This window comes from Schistocerca serialis, chromosome 6 (genome assembly GCF_023864345.2).
Source record: "Schistocerca serialis cubense isolate TAMUIC-IGC-003099 chromosome 6, iqSchSeri2.2, whole genome shotgun sequence".
Taxonomy (NCBI): Eukaryota; Metazoa; Arthropoda; class Insecta; order Orthoptera; family Acrididae; genus Schistocerca; species Schistocerca serialis.
Genome location: NC_064643.1, coordinates 336,604,085 through 336,625,870, shown reverse-complemented (window position 1 = coordinate 336,625,870; position 21,786 = coordinate 336,604,085). Strand labels below are relative to the sequence as shown.

Genomic DNA, 21,786 nt, shown 5'->3' with positions numbered 1-21,786 from the left:
GTTACACATACACAGGAATACAATTATTTGACATGCTACCACCTACAGCACACAGTATGTCACTGAATGTCTTCAAAAATATTACAAAAAGGTGGCTTGGACAAAAAGCATTCTATACAATAGAAGAATTTAAAGTATGTAATAAAAATGGTCTAATCTATTAAAACTGCTGTGTGACATGACCACCATATTATATGAGCACTTCCTGAAAAAGTTATTGTATCACGCGATTATGCTTTATTTACATAATGTATTTTTACTCACTAGTTAACTGCTGTATGACATGACCACCCTATTACATAAGTTCTTCTGAAAATGTTATTGTACCATGCTGTTGAGCTTTATTTACGTAACGCATTTTCCCCAATGGTTAACATGTATTAAGCCTGTCTCATTTATATTTCTTAAAATGTTTTTCTTAGCATGTGTATTGTGTTATACATACAGTATCTCCTTTTGTCATTCTGCATGACACATTTATGTTTAATGACTACTAAATATGTGCAGTATAAAAAATATTTACTCATTCAGAATGACTTATTTTGTAATTATATAATGTATGTAAAATGACATCAATTGCATGAAAAACGTTTAAAGATGGATCAATAAATCAATCAATAAATCACGTGTGTCCAAAGAATTTGTCTGGTGATCTTCGTAGTTGATGGTATTTATGAAGCTCTCCATGGAGATTCCTCCCTTTGTAAATTTCATGGACAGCATTCCTTTTCGCTTTATTTTCTTAGATAAACTCAATTCTGTAGCCTTACTCTCCAGGTACAGTATTCTGCAGGTTAGGGACGCCGTTTTATAGAAACAGCTGGTTGGCTCTAAGCAGCCATCTTGTAGTGCGACAGGAGCGCTCGCACGCAGGACACCCAAGCTCTTCGGCCGACGCTGCTGCTTGTCGCTGGAGTATCGCGTATCCAGAAGTCGCTCGCTGTCGCTCGCTTCTGTCGCTCACGTAGAACAAGGCCTAAAGCCGTCGGCACACGGACCGTGCATCCGAACGTTGAGCGTTGAGCGTGCCGAGTTTCTGACGTCATAGCGTGGAATAGCACGTTCGGAAGTCTTTCCGAACGTGCAGAGCAATATCTGGCATGTCAGATATTCTGAGCGTGCGTCTGAGCGTTGACTAATGAGATGGCACAACGCCACCTACGTCACAAGCGCGCCGTCTTCCTTCAGCACAGAGTTGTGAGGCGCCATATTGGCATTCATTTCAAGCCTATATGTATATATGCCGTTTCTGAGCAGCAGCAAATTGAGAATCACTGGAAAACCCGTTGTTAGTTGTATGATTCGTTCCAATAAAATAATGAGAAACATCGTATTTGTGGCAAAAGAATTATTGTAGCTTGGGTATTATGAGAGTAGGCTATTTGAAGGCAGCGACACGCTGAAGATCCACCCAAAAGCAATGCTCTTGGTACAATTTGTTATAATTTCAATTAGTAACATAATTATCTACGATTAACGTTTTTATCAAGGGGTAAAACAATATGGCTAAGTAGACGCATAATATTGTTGGTTAGCCGGCACGGTAGCTCAGCGTGTTCGGTCAGAGGGTTAGCAGCTCTCTGTAATAAATAAACTGAGTTAATCGATCAACAACGAACTTAAACGGATGTCTTACAACGTCCGCCCCGAGCAGATGCAAGGAACGAAAGCGAACAAAATGAGATTTTTTTAAAAAAATGAGGTTTTGTTGGGGCGGTGGATCGCATCTCAACACCTACAATTTTTTTTTCCCCAAACATTCGCGTTTTTATTATGTTTTGATACTTTATTATTAATTTAATATAAGTATATGCTGTAATATTTGATGTTATTTAAACATAAGTTCACCTTTTTTGAGGGGTGACTTTGTTCGATTGACTTAATCTACAGGACAGCTTGCGCTACTTGTATAAAGATATTTTGCTCCTTTTTCTTTTACGCTTCGTAACTCGCATGTTGCAAAGATTCTGCTGCTAGGTGGGAACGGTTCAAGTAAGACTTACCTTGGGGTTTTACTAAAATGTGGGAATGATGAAATAATGTTTATCTTGTGCGGAGAAGTATTCCAAATTTGTACCGCACTGTTTGTAATGGAACTTTTATAAGCCTGTGTCGTTACTGATTGGACATGGTACTTTTTTTATTACAGGGGGCAGCTAACCCTCTGACCGAACACGCTGAGCTACCGTGCCGGCGCGGATAATGACGCTAGTTATTACGCTACACAAACGATGTAGCTCTTCTCTCTAATCATAGCATGTTACCCCGTTGCTGAAAACCTTAATCGTACATATGTTACTTAATTTAAATTTAATTATAACAAATTGTACCAAGAACAATGCGTTTTGGGCGGATCTTCAGTGTGTCGCTGCCTTCAAATAGCCTACTCTCATAATACGCAAGTTACAATAATTCTTTTGCCACAAATACGATGTTTCTCATTATTTTATTGGAACGAATCACACAACTAACAACGGGTTTTCCAGTGATTCTCAATTTTCTGGTGCTCAGAAACGGCAGATATACATAAATGCCAATATGGCGTCTCACAACTCTGTACTGAAGTGAGGCGGCGTGCTTGTGACGTAGGGGTGTTGTGCCATATCATTGGTCAGCGCTCAGACGCACGCTCAGAATATCTGACATGTGAGATATTGCTCTGCACGTTCGGAAAGACTCGCGAACGTGCTATTCCACGATATGACGTCAGAAACTCGGCAAGCTCAACGCTCAACGTTCGGATGCACGGCCCGTGTGCTGACGGCTTCAACGGTCGACAGCACAGTCCGTGTGCCGACGGCTTAGGGTTTGTATACGTTGGAAAAAATCACACTGTAGAGAAAGCTGACTGGTGCTTCCTGATATCGGCGTGTTGCCACCGTGTAGCGGATGTGCGCAGTGTTAGGCGTGAGTGAGGTGTGGCTGGCAGGCGGCCCGTGGAAGCTCCTGTGTTCCTGCGGCCGCCCCGGCAGGCGCGCCCACCGCCCAGCGCGGCTCTCCCGCCGGCTGCGTCAGCGGCCGTGCCCAGCGCCAACACCCGGCCCGCCGACGCGGCCAGGGCCGCGGCTCAGTCGCGGCGTGACCGCGCTGCCGCGTGTTTCGCTCCGCTGTGTGGTGCGTACTGAGAGTTCCGGCCGCGCGCCGCACTGTAGCGCCGACGGCTGCCATGCCCACGCCGACACTGGACTGCTGCCACACCATTTGCAGGCGAGTCACACTGCCTTTCTCCCCTTCTCTCTCTCCCTCTCTCTCTCTCTCTCTCTCTCTCTCTCTCTCTCTCTCGCTCTCTCTCCCTCTTTCTCTCCCCCTTCCTCCTTCTAACGCGAAGCTGTACGACTTTAAAGTTATGCGTTACCGGGTAACTGTTCACATTTGTGCTGCACACATTTCATTGCGTCATGTTAGTTACGGGCAAAAAATAGCGGTGTACCAAAATATCGATATTTCTTCATTTCGATGTATACCGAAGCGCCAAAGAAACTGATATACCGGGTGATCAAAAAGTCAGTATAAATTTGAAAACTGAATAAATCACGGAATAATGTAGATAGAGAGGTACAAATTGACACACATGCTTAGAATGACATGGGGTTTTATTAGAACCAAAAAAATACAAAACTTCAAAAAATGTCCAACAGATGGCGCTTCATCTGGGAGAATAGCAAAGTAAGACAAAGCAAAGATGATATTCTTTACAGGAAATGCTCAATATGTCCACCATCATTCCTCAACAATAGCTGTAGTCGAGGAATAATTATGTGAACAACACTATAAAGCATGTCCGGAGTTATGGTGAGGCATTGGCGTCGGATGTTGTCTTTCAGCATCCCTAGAGATGTCGGTCGATCACGGTACACTTGCGACTTCAGGTAACCCCAAAGCCAATAATCGCACAGACTGAGGTCTGGGGACCTGGGAGGCCAAGCATGACGAAAGTGGCGGCTGAGCACACGATCACCACCAAACGACGCTCGCAAGAGATCTTTCACGCGTCTAACAATATGGGGTGGAGCGCCATCCCGCATAAACATCGCACGTTCCAGCAGGTGTTTATCAGCCAGGCTGGGGATGATGCGATTCTGTAACATATCGGCGTACCTCTCACCCGTCGCGGTAGCAGTTACAAAACCAGTTCACGCATTTCCTCGAAGAAAAAAGGCCCGATAACGGTAGATGTGGTCAATCCAACCCATACCGTTACTTTCTCGTCGTGCAATGGAGTTTCCAAGGCAGTTCTAGGATTTTCGGCAGCCCAAATTCTGCAGTTATGTACGTTGACAGACCCTCGGAGCGTGAAATGAGCTTCGTCGGTCCACAACACGTTACTCAACCAATCGTCATCTTCTCCCATCTTTTGAAACGCCCACACCGCAAATGCCCTCCGCTTCACTAAATCGCCAGCTAACAGTTCATGATGCCGATGGATTTTGTACGTATAGCATCGGAGGGTACGCCAACCAAACAGTAGTGTGCCGGTACGACGTGCGACTGCACGAGCGCTGACTTCCCCGTGCATAGACGAACCCGCTACAGTCTCCATTTCTTCCTGAACTGTCTCAGCAACATTACGCCTTGTGCTCGGTCGGCCACTACGGGGTCTATCGTCTAAAAAACCCGTGGCTTCGAACTTCGGTATCATTCTGGCTACAGCTGCATTTGTCAACGGACCTTTACCCGCTCGATTCCCCTTCCTATGGCGATAGGATCGTAACGCTGAACTAGCACATTCACCATTCTGATAATACAGCTTCACTAAAAGCGCCTTTTCAGGTAACGTCAACATGCTGCGACTGCTGGCGCATCTGACTCTCTCTCATTACAGCTCCTTTTATACACGATTGTCATGCGCAGTCACTGACGTTTTGCTGTCCAGCGCCATCTGTCGGACATTTTGTGAACTTTGTTTTTTTTTTTTTTTTGTTCTGATAAAACCCCATGTCATTACAAGCATGTGTGTCAATTTTTACCTCTCTATCTACATTATTCCGTGGTTTATTAAGTTTTCAAATTTATACTGACTTTTTGATCACCCGGTACATATGCGTAATCAAATACAGAGATGTGTAAACAGGCAGAATATGGCGGTGCGGCTGGCAATGCCTATATAAGCCAACAAGTGTCTTATAAGCGATGAAGTGGGGATTTTCCTGTACGATCGTTTCATACTGTACTCTGCTTGTCAGGAATACGGTAAAACATCATATCTCCGACATCGCTGCGGCCGGAAAAGGATCTTGCAAGAACGGGGCCAAGGACGACTGAAGAGAAACGTTCATCATGAAATAAGTGCAACCCTTCCGCAGATTGCTGCAGATTTCAATGCTGGGCTGTCAACAAGTGTCAGCGTGCTACCCATTCAACGAAACATCACCGATATGGGCTTTCGGAGCCGAAGACCGACTGCACGACACGAAGCTTGAAGCCTCGCCTGCGCCCGTCAACACCGACATTGGACTGTTCATGACTGGAAACACTTTGCTGGTCGGACGAATCTCTTTTCAAGTGGTATCTAGTGAATGGACGTGTACGGCTATAGAGACAACCTCTTGAATCCATGGACCCTGGATGTCACCAGGGGACTGTTCAAGTTGGCGGAGGCTCTGTAATGGTGTGGGGCGTGTGCAATTGGAGTGATACGGGACCCCTGATACGTCTAGATGCGACTCGTACTTGTGACACGTACGTAAGCATCCTGTCTCATCACCTGCATCCATTCATGTCCATTGTGCGTTCCGACGTACTTGGGCAATTCCAGCAGGGCAATGCGACACCCTACATGTCCAGAATTGCTACAGAATAGCTCCAGGAAAGGTCTTCTGAGGTTAAACACTTCAGCTCGCCACCAAATTTTTCGTAATATAAATTAGGTATCAACTCTCTAGATTTAACATCGTCATCATTCCCAAACTAATGTGTTCTCTTCTCTCTACAACTTCGTATGTTGCTCTTCCTCTTATCAGATGACTCTGTGTTTTCTCGCTGCAGTGACCAACAATAGTCACCAATCATAAAAACATTCCAGCGCCCTTGATATCTTCTCTCCAGGTCACGAATGTCCTCACATAATCTTTCCCCCTGTTCGTGACGCCTGCTTTGAGGTTTTCATGATAGATGTCAAAAAAAAATGGTGCAAATGGCTCTGAGCACTATGGGACTTAACTACTGTGGTCATCAGTCCCCTAGAACTTAGAACTACTTAAACCTAACTAACCTAAGGACATCACACACATCCATGCCCGAGGTAGGATTCGAACCTGCGAACGTAGCAGTCGCGCGGTTCCGGACTCCGCGCCTAGAACCGCTAGGCCACCGCGGCAGGCGATAGATGTCCAAACGTGATTTAAGCAGATGGAGTTTCATACTCATCGGGCTCAAACTTTTGAAGCATGTTTTGAACAATTTTCTTGTAATCTGTTCCTTTATGTTCTCCGAAAATTTGGAAACGACTTCTCAGAGTGCAGTCCACGCCTGTTTTTCATCATACGTCATTGCAGCAAGAATTTCGTCGTCATACACAGATTTACGGTTGTCAGGTCCAACAAGAACACCTTCTCTGAGTTTGGCCCCTGACAAATTAGAAAAATAGTCACACAAATATTGGAAACATCTCCCAGTTTTAGTGAGATCTTCCACAAATTCCTTCATCGTACCTAGCTTAATTTAGTATTTTTTCACGATCGATGAGACTCAATCGCACAACATTTTTAGTTTCAAGAACGAGATTTTGGCGAACTGGCCCGAAGTCGATGATCCGGTGTTGATCTCTGGCTCTGCTGTCCCACTCACACAAAAAACATGGGTACTTTGTAAATTCTGCCTGCTGGTCAAATACTATGCACGTAACCTTCAAGTCTCTACAGATCATCCACTTACAATCTGAGTATTTTACTTTTGATAGTATCAGTTCTATTTTTTCTTGCAAGGATCAGTTCTACTTTTTCATAACTTTCTTTTAAGTGCAAGCCGGCCGGAGTGGCCGAGCGGTTCTAGGCGCTTCAGTCTGGAACCGCGCGACCGCTACGGTCGCAGGTTCGAATCCTGCCTCGGGCATGGGTGTGTGTGATGTCCTTAGGTTAGTTAGGTCTAAGTAGTTCTAAGTTCTAGGGGACTTATGACCTAAGATGTTGAGTTTTATTATAAATTCCACTGGTAACCTTTCTAGTCACCATTTACTGATCACCCTGTATATGAGATTAGTCACACAACTCTCTTGTAGTTCTGACAAGAACTTACGGACAAAATATAAATTGAATGTCGGTATTTTCCAGCCGTTGTTGCGGTCGTTTGAATAGTGTATCGATCAGAAGTTTGCTCCACTTTCCACGAAAAGCACGCGCCGCAGCACTTAGACGCAGTCTTGTCTGAACGTATAGCCGTCCTCACACGGGACGAGTTAGCTGACGTTGACGTGGAAATGTTCGAGTTTTGTGACGTCAGTTCCTGTTATTTCACAATATTTTAGCAAACGCGAAGATAAAAATTCAGTTCAGGGAAACGCTATCCCGCTAGATGTCGTTTCGCAACTCGGCGTCTCTACCAACTGCTAGAGCTATTCCATGGCACTTGCTCTCGTGAACCACAAAATAGGCTCTGCGGTATTTTGGCAACGTGCTACGAAAGGTTGAACCAATAAGAGGGGAGAACGCACTCCGTTTCACAGGCAGAACTTGCGAGACGCCATATTGTTTTTGTTGTTTTCAGTTGAAACCCATATTTCGTGGGTTACGAACTAAACTACTGGCCATTAAAATTGCTACACCACGAAGATGTGCTACAGACGGGAAATTTAACCGACAGGAAGAAGATGCTGTGATATGCAAATGATTAGCTTTTCCGAGAATTCACACAAGGTTGGCGCCGATGGCGACACCTACAACGTGCTGACACGAGGAAAGTTTCCAACCGATTTCTCATACACAAATAGCAGTTGACCGGCGTTGCCTGGTGAAACGTTGTTGTGATGCCTCGTGTAAGGAGGAGAAATGCGTGTCATCACGTTTCCGACTTTGATAAAGCTCGGATTGTAGCCTACCGCGTTTGCGGTTTATCATATCGCGCCATTGCTGCTCGCATTGCTCGAGATCCAATGACTGTTAGCAGAATATGGAATCGGTGGGTTCAGGAGGGTAATACCGAACGCCGTGTTGGATCCCAACGGCCTCGCATCACTAGCAGTCGAGATGACAGGCATCTTATCCCCATGGCTGTAACGCATCGTGCAGCCACGTCTCGATCCCTGAGTCAACAGATGGGGACGTTTGCAAGACAACAACCATCTTCACGAATAGTTCGACGACGTTTGCAGCAGCATGGACTATCAGCTCGGAGACCATGGCTGCGGTTACCCTTGACGCTCCATCACAGACAGGAGCGCCTGCGATGGTGTACTCAACGACGAACCTGGGTGCACGAATGGCAAAACGTCATTTTTTTGGATGAATCCAGGTTCTGTTTACAGCATCATGATGGTTGCATCCGTGATTGGCGACATCGCGGTGAACGCACATTGGAAGCGTGTATTTGTCATCGCCATACTGGCGTATCACCCAGCGTGATGGTATGGGGTGCCATAGGTTACACGTCTCGGTCACCTCTTGTTCGCATTGACGGCACTTTGAACAGTGGACGTTACATTTCACATGTGTAACGACCCGTGGCTCTACCCTTCATTCGATCCCTGCGAAACCCTACATTTCAGCAGGATAATGCACGACCGCATGTTGCAGGTCCTGTACGGGCCTTTCTGGGTACAGAAAATGTTCGACTGCTGCCCTGGCCAGCACATTCTCCAGATCTCTCACCAATTGAAAACGTCTGGTCAATAGTGGCCGAGCAACTGGCTCGTCACAATACGCCAGTCACTACTCTTGATGAACTGTGGTATCGTGTTGAAGCTGTATGGGCAGCTGTACCTGTACACGCCATCCAAGCTCTGTTTGGCTTAATTCCCAGGCGTATCAAGGCCGTTATTACGGCCAGAGGTGGTTGTTCTGGGTACTGATTTCTCAGGATCTATGCACCCAAATTGCGTGGAAATGTAATCACATGTCAGTTCTAGTATAATATATTTGTCCAATGAATAACCGTTTATCATCTGCATTTCTTCTTGGTGTAGCAGTTTTAATGGCCAGTAGTGTAGAATTTACACTCTATGAATGTTGTTTTTAGCGCCAGCACGTTCAGGGTCTCTCAAATGCGTGTTATTATTGACAGGATTTGTTGTGGCAAAATGCAGTACTGTATGGGTCGGAAAGCTGGAGCTTGCCTGGAAAGTAAGAGAAAAACTGAATGCTTTGGAAAGAAAAGTGATGCAATCACCTCCTCGTTTGATTAAAATCTTTGTCCCACCAGCCATTTCTTCAAATTGGGGAAGAAATAGTAGTCCGAGGGAGCCACGTCTGGAGAATAGGGGGGATGTGAAACGAGTTGGAATCCCGTTTCCATTAATTTTGCGACCACAACTGCTGAGGTGTGTGCTGGTGCATTATCGTGATGGAAAACGCCTTTCTTGCGGTCCAATCGCCGGCGTTTTTCTTGCAGCTCGGCTTTCAAACGGTCCAATAACGATGAGAAAAATTTACCAGTTAATGAATCAACCCACTATCGTTCAGAAATTAAGAAGTAGGAGACTGCAGTGGGCGCGGGCGTGTGGCTAGAATAGAAACCAACAGAATTCCTAAGTAGGCATTTGACGACACTCTCCAAGCAACAAAACCATTCGGCCGACCTCGCACATTGTGGAAAGATGGCATAGAGAAGAACACCGCAACACCAGGAGTCCCCGCAGGGTGGAGAGAGACAGCGACAGATAGAAGAAGATGGAAGCAGATCGTGGTCTACAGGGCCTGTGATCCCTAAACAGAAGAAAAAGAAGTTACTTTCGGTTTACAATTCCAGTAAGCGTGTTACGAAAGTACGTCGTTTTAACACGACGGCACAATGAAGATTTACAAAAAAACGCTTCTCTTATGTTAGGATTTGTTATAATTAAATGTGAGTTAATACAATATCAGCGATTAAAGCTTTGAGAAGATACTAACACAAAATGCAAGGTCGATCTTTGTAAAAGTTAGCGAAGCGTAGTTGATAGAAGCGTTGAGAAGCGAAACAATGGGTAGCGCCATGGCGTCTTGCTGTATCCACTTTTTTATTTATTTTTTCCGCCTTCGCGTTTTGTGAAAGGTTGTGGGACTTTACTATTAAAATAATACATATATTTTGTGTACTATTCACGTTATGTAAATGTAAGTATGCTCTCTCTCAGGAGTGCATTTGTCCGACTTCGTGAAGTTTTTTAAGCTGATGTCTTTACTGACTGGACATGGAAATTTCCCTTTTGTCTGATAATATGTTCATGGATTTGAAGTTCTTATTTATACACTGTGTAACGCTTATAAGTACAGATATTTTTATTGGTGACTGAGAACAGTCTACTGAACTACATCAGTGTTTACGTAACTTGCAAACTAATAATTAGAGCTGTTAGCAGTAGTATGTTGGTTGGTTAGTACCGCCACGTACACGTGGCAAGAGCAAGTCACTAATGGATATTTTCCCCTAAACAGCACGTCGAGTGTTGAAGTGTGGACGCAAGACGGGTGTTCTATACTGACACGCGTAGTTCTATTAGTGAAGCAGTTAGGACCATGCCGAAAAATCAGGTAGTGAACTATGTTATGCGTATGCGGGAAGATTATGCAGAGAAAAACCAACCAACACACTGATGTGTGTACAGAGTATATCTGCACCTCTACCCATTACACCCTTTAGATATACTGCAGACAGAACAACGTGACTAGCATATGGACAAGGGAAGGGATGTGCTTTTTAATAGGGCTATCAAAAGAATTTTACGCACGTCTATTCTTGGAAACAAACTGTGTGGTTTGCGAGACAGATACAGCCTACAGCTGTGGATGGAGCCAGCTACAGTCGCATATCGCGTTAATTACGAGGGGCGTCTGAAAAGTTCGTGCAAAAATAAAAAACTACTTACGTGTTTGGGGTGAACCTTTTTTTATTTTTCGACATAGTCTCCTTTTAGACTTATACACTTCACCCAACACTGTTCTAATTTGTTGATCCCTTCTGAATAATAGGAATTGTCCAAGTGTGCAAAATAGCTATTAGTTGCTGCAATCACCTCGTTTGAATAAAATCTTTGTCCCACCAGCCACTTCTTCAAATTAGGGAACAAATAGTAGTCCGAGGGAGCCACGTCTGGAGAATAGGGGGGATGTGAAACGAGTTGGAATCCTGTTTCCATTAATTTTGCGACCACAACTGCTGAGGTGTGTGCTGGTGCATTATCGTGATGGAAAACGCCTTTCTTGCGGTCCAATCGCCGGCGTTTTTACTGCAGCTCGGCTTTCAAACGGTCCAATAACGATGAATAATACGCACCTGTAATAGTTTTACCCTTTTCCATATAGACGATGAGGATTATCCCTTGCCAATCCCAAAAGACAGTCGTCATAACCTTTCCGGCCGAAGGAATGGTCTTCGTCTTTTTTGGTGCAGATTCTCCCTTGGTAACCCATTGTTTAGATTGTTGTTTGATCTCAGGAGCATAGTAACGTATCCATGTTTTATCCACAGTGACGAAACGACGCTTAAAGTCCTGCGGATTCTTCCTGAACAGCTGCAAACCATCCTTGCAACACTTCACACGATTCCGTTTTTGGTCAAGCGTGAGCAATCGCGGAACCCATCTTGCGGATAGCTTTCTCATGTCCAAATTTTTATGCAAAATATTATGTACCCGTTCATTCGAAATGCCTACAGCACTAGCAATCTCACGCACCTTAATTCTTCTGTCATCCGTCACCATATCATGGATTTTCTCAATGATTTCTGGAGTCGTAACCTCCACAGGGCCTCCAGAACTTTCAGCATCATTTGTGCCCATATGGCCATTCCGAAAATTTTGAAACCACTTATAAACTGTTGTAATGGAAGATTCAGCGTCACCATAATGTTCATCAAACGTCTCTTTAGTCTCCTGAGTCGTTTTGCCTTTCATAAAGTAATGTTTAAGCACCACACGAAATTCTTTTTCGTCCATTTTTTGACAATCACTCGTCTTCCTTGATTCAAACGAACGCCAAACACAAAGAAATTGACCAATATGGCTGAAACTTGGTGTGCGTTCTTTCCAAAGATGCAACTAACTAAGCATGACCTCGATACGCGCAGGTGGTGCCATCTCTCGGACTTTGCACGGACTTTTCAAAGGCCCCTCGTAAAACGTCCTACATGACGCAGGCGCTGTGTTTCGTGAGGTTGGATTTTCTGTCCGTGTCCACAACAGAGTTAGCTGCCTCGCGCCTCCTAAGGACGCCTAAGGACGCCTTTAAACTCTGCAAAGATGTACAAAAGTTACTGTCATAAAACTGCTTCGCATAGACGGGGATTCCACGACGCTAAGGTTCAGCAGTTGTCACCTCCTCGGAGACTTGAGTATCAAGTGTTTATTTTTTATTTATTTATTTTTTTGAGTCATCAGTCTTCTGACTGGTGTCAAGCGTATCTCTTTAGATAAACCTGATTGTCATGATTCTGCATAGAGTATAGTACCTCCATCGTTCCGTTATTGTTGATGATGACAATGAGAGAGAAGTGAAACATGTAAATACAATGGTTGTACATAATAACGACCAATTACGTTTTTGCTCATAAATTATAGCTTACCACAGCTATCATGTTTATATTCTCCCTATCAGAAAGATACAGTTCTGCAAATTTTACAGAAATGGAGTTGAAAAACAGTTACATAATTGACTTCATTCCGCTGCGCCACTTCATACCGGTTTCATTCCTGACGTTACATTGCTTATAAAATAGGACGTCATTCAAAAATGGTTGTCTTGGTTGATTATAATAACCGTTAACATCGCCTAAAAGATCGGACCATTAAGCGCACCCGAGGGAAATGTGGTTCTGTAAGGACACACCGCATTTGGAACTACTTAACGTGTGATATGTCCAGATAGTCTTTATACCTTATTGTTTTCGGGAGAGTACAGTAAAATAATACTTGTGTCTTCGTTTTCCTTGGCTACGTGAAGACCTCCATCTGCCTTCCTTTGTAGCACAAGAGCCGCATTGCCTCCCTCATCGAAAGTACACAAACTTCTCGCTCGGAGGAAGCACTTTTAGTCTGTTTATGTTTATAGTGCGGAAGCTAGTGACTCCACCCTTTCGTCACCGACTGCCCTTCGTATGTTTGCGTTGTTTATTTCGTAAACAGTTGGTGGTAGCAATCCTTCATCGAGTACAGACGTCTCGCCGACTGGAATGTTTCACGTTGAGTGAGAGTGGACATTTTAAATCAACTTTACAGCTTTGTTGGACTGTTCCCAAGGGGTTCTGAACGGAAGTAGGTAATGTATATCGATTAGTTGTGCCACGTGAAACTTGTTTTCGGCTTCATGCTATATCGTTTGTTGAATGAAGTCCTTGAATAAAGTTCTCTCCAAAAACGTAAACATAACCATGAATGACCGTGGTGTAGTCTGCACTTATTGCTACCGTAATCTTGCGATACATCTCTCACAACGAACGATAAACGGTTTGAGGGTGGGCACGACAGTCACGGTAAATTAAAAAGAAAACATCTTTCCCACTTGTTTGTTATTTTAAGTGAGTACTTTACTGAGCACTCTCAGCTAGCTTAGGGCGTTGGCTCATTATTAGCGGCGCAAATTGTTTTTACATTTAATGTTATTTGCTTCTTACTGGAAATAATAGACCCGTTACAACTGCTTATTAAGGTAAGTCAAAGCAGTTAAATCGTAAGAATACAGCTATGTTATAAGTATTTAATTTTACAAATGTCAGTACTTGAATCATTAGAGATATACAGGGTGTAAATTTTAAGCTGACAAACTGGAATAACTCGAAAAATAAGCTTTACACGAAAAAATGTGTGGAATACATAGTTGATTATTTTCGAGGGGGCCATCCACGCAAAAATAAGAACATGGATTTTATTGAATTACAGGAACAACTACCAAGAATCAAAACAAATAACAGCAGAGACAAACAATGGTTATCGATCACAAATGGCTCTGAGCACTATGCGACTTAACATCTGAGGTCAGCCGGCATAAGTGGCCGTGCGGTTAAAGGCGCTGCAGTCTGGAACCGCAAGACCGCTACGGTCGCAGGTTCGAATCCTGCCTCGGGCATGGACGTTCGTGATGTCCTTAGGTTGGTTAGGTTTAACTAGTTCTACGTTCTAGGGGACTAATGACCTCAGCAGTTGAGTCCCATAGTGCTCAGAGCCGTTTGAACCATTTGACCCATCTGAAGTCATCAGTCCCCTAGAACTTAGAACTACTTAAACCTAATTAACCTAAGGACATCACACACATCCTGCCCGAGGCAGGATTCGAACCTGCGGCCGTAGCAGTCGCGTGGTTCCAGACTGAAGCGCCTAGAACCCTTCTGCCACACTGGCCAGCTCAAAAATTATGTCTAAAAACAAAACTCATTACAAATAAAAATGCACCAAAATGCAAAGAAAAATGTAAAGGTAAAACAGAGCTAGTTAATGAATATAATTGTCTTGGAGGAACTATGTATCAGAATGGACTAGGAAAATTGGCTACAGATGTAAGAGTTAATAAAACGGAAAGAGCATACGAGGTGTGGCTAGAAAAAAACCGGACTAGTACTGGTGAAACAATAAAACGAATGCAATAAGGCTGAAAGTCACGTGGCCTGTCACGTGACTCTCGCTCCGCCTACTGCTCGAGTTTCATCTGCCTCCTGCACTCAGTCTGCCCGTGGCGTCTGTTTTAAGTAGTTGACGTTTTGTCTGTGCGTCGGAAAATGTTGAGTGTACAGAAAGAACAGCGTGTTAACATCAAATTTTGTTTCAAACTAGGAAAATCTGCAAGTGAAACGTTTGTAATGTTACAACAAGTGTACAGCGATGATTGTTTATCGCGAACACAAGTGTTTGAGTGGTTTAAACGATTTAAAGATGGCCGCGAAGACACCAGTGATGACACTCGCACTGGCAGACCATTGTCAGAAAAAACTGATGCAAACATTGAAAAAATCGGTAAACTTATTCGACAAGATCGCCGTTTAACAATCAGAGCAGTGTCTGAGTTAACAGGAGTTGACAAGGAAAGTGTTAGGCAGATTCTTCATGAAAGTTTCAACATGAACAAAGTGTGTTCAAAAACGGTTCCAAAGTGTCTCACAATTGAACAGAAGGAACGTCGAAGAATGATTTGTTCTGACATCCTGGAAAACATTGAAAGTGATCCCACCTTCTCACAAAATGTTATTACTTGCGATGAATCGTGGTTTTTTACTTACGATCCCGAAACTAAACGCCAATCGATGCATTGGAAAACTCCTGGTTCTCCACGACAAAAAAAAGCACGAATGTCAAAATCGAAATTCAAGGCAATGATGATTGTTTTTTTTTTTTTGACATCAAAGGGATTGTGCACATTGATTGGGTACCAGAGGGACAAACAGTGAATCAGCATTACTACATTAGCGTCCTGGCTACCCTACGTGAGCGAGTACTGAGGAAACGGAACGATTTGTGGAGAAAAAGTCATGGGTCCTTCACCAAGACAATGCCCCAGCTCACAGTGCGTTGTCAGTGAAGACGTTTTTGGCAAAACACGACATTCCCATCTTAGATCATCCACCCTACTCACCTGATTTCGCCCCCTGTGACTTTTTTCTTTTCCCTAAAGTCAAGTCAGCTTTGAAAGGAACTAGATTTGAGACTGTTGAAGCAGTAAAAGAAAAAGCGGCGGAAGTAATGTATGGACTTACCGAAAATGATCTGCAGCATTGCTATGAACAGTGGAAAATTCGTATGGAGCGGTGTAGAGACCGAGGAGGAGAGTACATTGAAGGAGATAACATGAAATTGTAAATAATTGTAAATAAATGTTTTTCCACCATCAGTCCGGTTCTTTTCTAGCCGCACCTCGTATGCTTTTACAAAAAATATCTACTACAAGAAATTAATAACTAGAAAAACAAATCGGATGTACTATATCACAGTGGCAACACCAAAATTTTTATTTTCATGTGATGCTTAACGATGAACTGCAAGATGAACGAAATATGCTTGAATAATGGATTATTAGAAAAATAATGGGTAGAATAGAAACCACAAATTGTTGTAAAATGAGAACTAATGAGGAGATATATGAAAATATACGCTATCAGAAGTAATGTCAAAACAAAGATTAATCATCTTTGGACACAAGTAGTCATATGTTTCTAAAAAAGAAATCAACAATAGCATGAATAACAGAAATAAGGAAAGAATAGAAAGAAATAACATCAAAGGATCAGAAATAATAGATGGAAACCTCTTTTAAGAATAAAATACTAAATTTAGAAGGCTTTCAAGGCAGAAGAAATATGAAATCGAAAACAACATGGACAGAAGAAATGAAAAGAGAGCATGGAGAGAAGGTGAAGAAGTAGTGGAAAAAAAGTAAACAAAAAGAATGAAGTGAGACTGAAGCTGCTACGTTATCATAGTTGGTAAATAGGATGGAAAGAAATACGCGTATGGTAAAGCACATTTCCATATTGGTAGTCTATTCCCATAATGGTAGTCTATTTCTAGTGGATATTAACCCAGTTCTGAGCATATCAAGACTGTTGAATCACAGTGTTCTATTATTTCATTTCAATTCATGTTTTCTTCACAAGAAGCCTTTACAGTTATTAATATCGTAAACGATAACTTTGATCCAGAATTAATTTTCTCGCTGTAGCGGAGTGTGCGGTCATTTGAAAATTCCTTACAGATGAAAACTGCATACAATACCGGGACTCGAACCAGGGACCTGTGTCTTTGGAAACTAGAAGAAGAGTTTCTGATAGAAACAAACGTGAGGACGGACTGTAGTGAATCGTTGGCTCTTTCGACACACCAGCTCACTAAATGAAATGTTATCGTTCAGATACCTCAATAAAAATGCAAGTACAAGTAATAAAACTCTATTTAATCGTGTAATATATTTATTGGCTGGCTAAATATCGTGTTAGCACCTGTCAATAATAAACGAAGAAGAGCTATTGTATAACCATAGTATCGTATGTTTTACGATTTAAACAGGAGACTGGCAAAAGAAACAAGACAGAACAACGGTTATAGGTGATATATAACGACTTATTGTGACATTCGTTTATCTCCCTGCACTGTATGATTCTCTTGTCTGTTTCTCCTTACAATTCTCGTCCACTCTCGCTAGTAATAACTAAGAAGCTACCGTCGTCTCATCGTAAAGCTATCCCAATGACCTAAAAATTGTGCCTGGTGCTTCCACTTGCTGTCATCTGGCGTTGACAGCTACGGAAAACAAGACAGGCCGGAGACGGTTGCTCCTTCTGGCATGTCTTTCGCCACTTACAGGTGTGACGTAGGCATGGCTCATCTCTGCGACCTCCAAACAAAAATAACGAAGCACTGCGTCATCCTAGTTTCCTTCACGTGCGCGGAATAGACGGCTGAGCGAATTTAGCCTATAAGTGTAAAGTCCTCCAGGTCTTTCAAGATTCAACGCTCTTCTGTATGGGTGTGCTGAATTCTTGATATATTCCGATAAGGTAACTAAAGCTTTGTCAAAATAGACATCATTCCCCATTTATATTCTACGAGTACTGTAAGTATTACACAGTACTTTCGAGCGGTCCTAGGCGCTTCAGTGTGGAACCGCGAGACCGCTACAGTCGCAGGTTCGAATCCTGCCTAGGGCATGGATGTGTGTGATGTCCTTAAGTTAGTTAGGTTTAAGTAGTTCTAAGTTCTAGGGGACTGATGACCTTAGAAGTTAAGTCCCACAGTGCTCAGAGCCATTTGAACCATTTAGCCACGGAGTACTTTATAAAGATTATTTCGAAGTTTTTGCATCAAACATCATGGGGAAAAACTTTTTTTAGAGACAGAATGTTCACTGACGCTTCGTAACAACGCCACAAGATCCCAATACTACTGAGCCTTTGTAGCCTACTTTGGATAGAAGTGTACGTTATCCCTATCCACCTACATGGTCGTTTCCTGAACGTCACACTAATTTGGAAGAAGAATGGTATAAGATGTCCTTGACAACGATACACGGTCTGCAGTTATCCATTCTGAGACGACAGGAAGACGATTTGAACGCCAATGGGTTTCCTACACCTTACCAGCTACGGTAATGTTTCGTGTTTGTGGGGTTTTAATATTTTTGTCCATGCCTGTGTGTCAGCGTTCTTCCTGTTCTATGAAGAGTGACTGTACATCTCTATGCGACTATTAACAGACTTATTTTATCTTTGAAAAAGGTTATATTTTAAACCACGAAGCGCTGTTAAAAATAATTACGCACTTATTTAAATGTTTAAAGCTCCTTGTCATACTCAACTATCACAAAATTTAATTCTCCAGGATTTCTCAGTGAAGCGTTGTCATGTTGAAGTACCGGGTTTCTGCAGGTCATTCGCGACTTTCTTGCGCAATATCGTAACATTATTTACAACAGCCTACACGACAAATGTTTTTACTGTGGCTTCAGATAAAATAGTAAAACCAGTGCCACCTATGCTGTTGTAAATAAATTTGTGATCCCTATGGAACCGGTATAAATAATTAAGTGATTTCTGGCGTTCCCCAAGGTAGTGTTATAGGCCCTTTGCTGTTCCTTATGTATATAAACGATTTTGGAGACAATCTGAGCAGCCATCTTGTTTGCAGATGACGCTGTCGTTTATCGACTATAAAGTCAACAGAAGAGCAAAACAAACTGCAAAAAGATTTACAGAAGATATCTGAATGGTGCGAAAAGTGGCAATTGACCCTAAATAACGAAAAGTGTGAGGTCATCCACATAAGTGCTAAAAGGAACTCGTCACACTTCGGTTACACGATAAATCAGTCTAATCTAAAAGCTGTAAATTCAACTAAATACTAGGTATTACAATTACGAACAACTTAAGTTGGAAGAAACACATAGAAAATGTTGTGGGGAAGGCTAACCAAAGACTGTGTTTTATTGGTAGGACACGTAGAAAATGTAACAGACCTACTAAGGAGACTGCGTACACTACGCTTGTCCGTCCTCTTTTAGAATACTGCTGCGTGGTGTGGGATACTTACCAGATAGGACTGGCCGAGTACATCGAAAAAGTTCAAAGAAAGGCAGCACGTTTTGTATTATCGCGAAATATGGGAGAGAGTGTCACAGAAATGATATAGGATTTGGGCCGGACATCATTAAAAGAAAGTCGTTTCTCGTTGCGACGGAATCTTCTCACGAAATTCCAATCACCAAGTTTCTCCTCCGAATGCGAGAATATTTTATTGACACCGACCCACATAGGGAGGAACGATCACCAGGATAACATTAGGAAAATCAGAGCTCGTACGGGAAGATACAGGTGTTCATTCTTTCCGCGCGCTATACGAGATTGGAATAATGGAGAATTGTGAAGGTGGTTCGATGAACCCTCTGCCAGGCACTTAAATGTAATTTGCGGGGTATCCATGTAGATGTAGAATAGCAGCTGCCGGCGGTTTGAAAGTATGATTTTTCTTTGTCAGATACTTGTCAGCTTATGGACACCACCCAAACAAAATAATTCTGTGTTCCAGATACTTAAAGTTATATGTGTAGTGGGTTGAAGAATATTCATATTAGTTTTTTCCCATCTGAAAGCCGGTTCTATAGAGTTCGCTAAAAAGGTTGTCGCAAGACGTACGACAGATTGCTTGGAGTGTTTGCCAGTTAAGTCGAAATCTCGTAGCAGGCGTCTTGTTTCCGGATTTGCATAAAAATGTGGACTGCGAAAACAATGAAGGCTGACGGGGCTGAGAGAATATGAAGAACACTCCCACGCTGTCGGAGTAAATAATACAGAATCCAACCTTTTCGATAACTGTCGGCCTCGCTGTCGTACTCATCATATTCAGATAACTGCAGGCACGTTCCAAAAATAACAGTAACTAAAGTGATTCAGAAATATTAAGTCCTTTGCATATTTCGTCTCCGAAGTCTGAAACAGTTTTAATGTTCACCGGGTATTGTACTTGTCGCTGTTTCGATGCAGACGAATGCTGCGTCTTTCGCGGTCAGTTGAGTTTTAGTGTGTGTGAAACAGAAGTGATGTTTACTGTTCGCCAGATGTCACCAGCGCGACATATCCTCGCTGTGTTAACCATTAAATGCATGATTTTTTATTTCAAGCTGCAAAAATTGCCCCGTTTAGTTTATAGTGCCTACATTACGAAAAAAATGTTGAAAACATTTTTTAATTAAATTAACAAAGCATTATTGTTGACAATCGCTACAAACACAAAAACAGACCTAATTTCAAATCTATCGTAAAGACACTCGAGTTAACTGTCTACACCATATCTACTTACGTTTTAAAAATAAAAAAAAGTAATTTTCAAACCCGCAAATCAGTGCACAAACACCAAAGAAACGTCTCTACTTTCCTCCAAAACAACCGCCCGGCAATACATACACAGCTGATTGTCGAACTGGTTCAGTTCATCCTGCCATTTACGATCGCTATGAAGAACTACTAGCAGCTTAGCAGCTGCAGTAGAGTGTATACACTTAACTAGATAACGAATTTGTTACAAAATGTTGCTCAGCATAGGATACATCGAAGAAATGAAGCCTGTAACTGATCAGCTACATTATGCTTTAAAGGACTAAATCGCGTTGCTTATGCGGGTGCTTATGCGGGAACGGTTCTTCATTATTTGCTGTTTAAAATTACGAATTCATCTATCCACTTGGCAACAGCACACAGAGGTCTCTCTGATGCGCATGAGGTACAGGGACCTAAGGAATTTGTAACACCTGTTCTGCAGCGGTCTAAAAGGCACCATGATGTCCAGCTGTTGCTGAGCAAGCACAGTGGCACAGGAATGGCCGTTGTCCATTCATTCACCTCTTCTCCATTTATCAGCACACTCTCAGTTACTGTTGGATTTAGTTTATCCCTTGATGAAAGTGGGAAACGGGATGCAGTGAATTTTATTAATTGTATTTGATGCTGCTGTCGTATGAGTGTGAAATGGGTATCAGGAAAGCTAAAGCGTTGCATTCGATTAACATTGATGTAATACTTTACTGGCCATTAAGACGTGCTACAGAAGCGAAATTTAACGGACAGGAAGAAGATGCTGTGATATGCAAAAAATTAGCTTTTCACAGCGTTCACACAAGGGTGGCGCCGTTGGCGACACCTACAACGTGCTGATATGAGGAAAGTTTCCAACCGATTTCTCATACACAAACAGCAGTTGACCGGCGTTGCCTGGTGAAACGTTGTTGTAATGCCTCTTGTAAGGAGGAGAAATGCGTACCATCACGTTTCCGACTTTGGTAAAACTCAGATTGTAGCCTATCGCGATTGCGGTTTATCGTATCGCGACATTGCTGCTCGCGTTGGTCGAGATCCAATGACTATTAGCAGAATATGGAACCGGTGGGTTCAGGAGGGTATCACTAGCAGATGAGATGACAGGCATCTTATCCGCATGACTGCAACGGATCGTGCAGCCACGTCTCGATCCCTGAGTCAACAGATGGGTACGTTTGCAAGACAACAACCATCTGCACGAACAGTTCGACTACGTTTGCAGTAGCATGGACTATCAGCTCGGAGACCGTGGCTGCGGTTACCCTTGACGCTGCATCACAGACAGGAGCGCCTGCGATGGTGTACTCAACGACGAACCTGGGTGCACGAATGGCAAAACGTCATTTTTTCGGATGAATCCAGGTTCCGTTTACA

The 21,786-nt window shown here is 42.9% G+C and overlaps 1 protein-coding gene across 1 annotated transcript in view; it reads left to right on the top strand.

Moving 5' to 3' along the window:
- Positions 1 to 3,086: 3,086 nt before the first annotated feature.
- The window catches only part of LOC126484066 (probable beta-hexosaminidase fdl), a 776,181-nt gene continuing 757,481 nt past the window's right edge, over positions 3,087 to 21,786 (top strand). The window contains exon 1 of the mRNA XM_050107427.1: positions 3,087 to 3,207. The gene's annotated coding sequence lies outside the window, so the exon portion shown is untranslated. The remainder of the gene's footprint in view (positions 3,208 to 21,786) is intronic.